Source organism: Nerophis lumbriciformis, linkage group LG36 (genome assembly GCF_033978685.3).
Source record: "Nerophis lumbriciformis linkage group LG36, RoL_Nlum_v2.1, whole genome shotgun sequence".
NCBI classification, from domain to species: domain Eukaryota; kingdom Metazoa; phylum Chordata; class Actinopteri; order Syngnathiformes; family Syngnathidae; genus Nerophis; species Nerophis lumbriciformis.
In genome coordinates, this window is record NC_084583.2 from 1,835,001 (window position 1) to 1,837,915 (window position 2,915).

The following is a 2,915-nucleotide window of genomic DNA, read 5'->3' on the forward strand; positions in this document are numbered from 1 at the left end:
TCTTAGATGAGCTCGGGCCCAGCGAAGCCGGCGGCATTTCTGGGTGTTGTTGATAAATAGCTTTCGCTTTGCGTAGTAGAGTTTTAACTTGCACTTACAGATGTAGCGACCAACTGTAGTTACTGACAGTGGTTTTCTGAAGTGTTCCTGAGCCAATGTGGTTATATCCTTTACGCACTGATGTCGCTTTTTAAATCAGTACCGCCTGATGGTGATATCTCTAAATGTGTTATGTACCGGAGGAGTAGACAGCACAGACAACAAAGGCGTAGTATAGCTCTATGTATTCATTTTATATATGTATATATATATATATATATATATATATATATACATATATATATAATACCAAACAATAATATAAATAAACTAGAGAATGGAGTGTGACTAGATACAAAATGTGTATGGTGTGCACTAAGTGTGAGAATTAACTGTTGTGTGTTACTGTGAATGTTGAGCGAGAGGCAGTCAGAAGAAACGCGGGGTGGGACGAGACGCACGGCTCGTAGCTCGGGAACGAAGGGGTAGCTGCTAGGAACAACAAGGGGAGAAACACAAACCAATCATACGATGGGGAAAGAAACACGGAGAGAGAAAGGCATAGAGCTTTGTTAGATGACTTACTGTACTCGAACAGAAGACTACGTTCTGGCCCGGAACGCAGGTCTGCACTGGCTTAAGAAGCCCAGGAAGATCATCAACGACAGGTGCGCTGAGTGCTGATTGATTGCAGCTGCTTGCCGCCGCCGGAGTGGCGCGTGCAGGAGATGAGCGGCCGTGGGCGTAGCCCGGGGTGTGCTCCGCGGGGCTCACTGATGAATGCGCATTGGCATTGCAAAATTCCTTGCAATAGCTGGTTGAGAAATGTTGTTCTTAAACTGTTGGACAATTTGCTCACAAAGTGGTGACCTTCACCCCATCCTTGTTTGTGAATGACTGAGCATTTCATGGAAGCTGCTTTTATACCCAATCATGGCACCCACCTGTTCCCAATTAGCCTGTTCACCTGTGGGATGTTCCAAATAAGTGTTTGATGGGTATTCCTCTACTTTCTCAGTCTTGTTTGCCACTTGTGCCAGCTTTTTTAAAACATGTTGCAGGCATCAAATTCCAAATGAGCTAATATTTGCAAAAAGTTTTCCAGTTCGAACGTTAAGTATCTTGTCTTTGCAGTCTATTGAATTGAATATAAGTTGAAAAGGATTTGCAAATCATTGTATTCTGTTTTTATTTACCATTTACACAACGTGACAACTTCAATGGTTTTGGGTTTTGTACTTTGGATCCTGCATTATCCTCTCAGACTGGAGCGGTGTTATCCAAGTCTAAGAGGGTCAGAAGCAAAACCATCCTTGCCCGAGCACGCCCTCCTCTTGTCGGAGTATAAATAGTTGGGGTTTTTGGCACCAGCATCTGGACTAGATCTGACCAATGGAGGTCTATGAGCATGAAGTGATGAAGCCCGCTCGGATGAGAGACGAAACATTTTCTGAGACAAACTGATCAGTCCTGTTGTAATCCATCGAATGCCCTGAGAAAACTTTTAAAAATGCTTTTAAGGTACAATTCAGAATGTGTCAGCATTCAAATGATGTACGTACAGTATAAACTGTAGCACTCTGACTACGTATATACTGTAGCACTCTGAATGTACGTATATACTGTAGAACTCTGACTGTACGTATATACTGTAGCACTCTGACTACGTATATACTGTAGCTCTCTGACTGTACGTATATACTGTAGAACTCTGACTGTACGTATATACTGTAGCACTCTGACTACGTATATACTGTAGCTCTCTGACTGTACGTATATACTGTAGCACTCTGAATGTACAGTATATACTGTAGCACTCTGACTGTACGTATATACTGTAGCTCTCTGACTGTACGTATATACTGTAGAACTCTGACTGTACGTATATACTGTAGCACTCTGACTACGTATATACTGTAGCTCTCTGACTGTACGTATATACTGTAGCTCTCTGACTGTACGTATATACTGTAGCACTCTGATTGTATGTGTATACTGTAGCACTCTGACTACGTATATACTGTAGCTCTCTGACTGTACGTATATACTGTAGCTCTCTGACTGTACGTATATACTGTAGCTCTCTGACTGTACGTATATACTGTAGAACTCTGACTGTACGTATATACTGTAGCACTCTGACTACGTATATACTGTAGCACTCTGACTGTACGTATATACTGTAGCTCTCTGACTGTACGTATATACTGTAGAACTCTGACTGTACGTATATACTGTAGCACTCTGACTACGTATATACTGTAGCTCTCTGACTGTACGTATATACTGTAGCTCTCTGACTGTACGTATATACTGTAGCTCTCTGACTGTACGTATATACTGTAGAACTCTGACTGTACGTATATACTGTAGCACTCTGACTACGTATATACTGTAGCTCTCTGACTGTACGTATATACTGTAGCACTCTGAATGTACAGTATATACTGTAGCACTCTGACTGTACGTATATACTGTAGCACTCTGAATGTACAGTATATACTGTAGCACTCTGACTGTACGTATATACTGTAGCACTCTGAATGTACAGTATATACTGTAGCACTCTAACTGTACGTATATACTGTAGCACTCTGAATGTACGTATATACTGTAGCACTCTGACTACGTATATACTGTAGCACTCTGACTACGTATATACTGTAGCACTCTGACTGTACGTATATACTGTCGCACTCTGAATGTACGTATATACTGTAGCACTCTGACTACGTATATACTGCCGCACTCTGATTGTACGTATATACTGTAGCACTCTGATTGTACGTATATACTGCAGCACTCTGACTGTACGTACAGTATATACTGTAGCACTCTGACTGCACGTATATACTATAGCACTCTGACTACGTATA

The 2,915-nt window shown here is 41.5% G+C and overlaps 1 protein-coding gene across 3 annotated transcripts in view; it reads left to right on the top strand.

Annotated features, from left to right (window-relative positions):
* The window catches only part of mcf2a (MCF.2 cell line derived transforming sequence a), a 131,637-nt gene extending 129,622 nt beyond the window's left edge, over window positions 1-2,015 (top strand). For all 3 annotated transcript variants that reach the window (XM_061930616.2, XM_061930617.2, XM_061930618.2), the window contains one exon: window positions 1-2,015. This exon is cut by the window's left edge and continues 1,595 nt beyond it. The gene's annotated coding sequence lies outside the window, so the exon portion shown is untranslated.
* The last annotated feature ends 900 nt before the right edge of the window (window positions 2,016-2,915 follow it).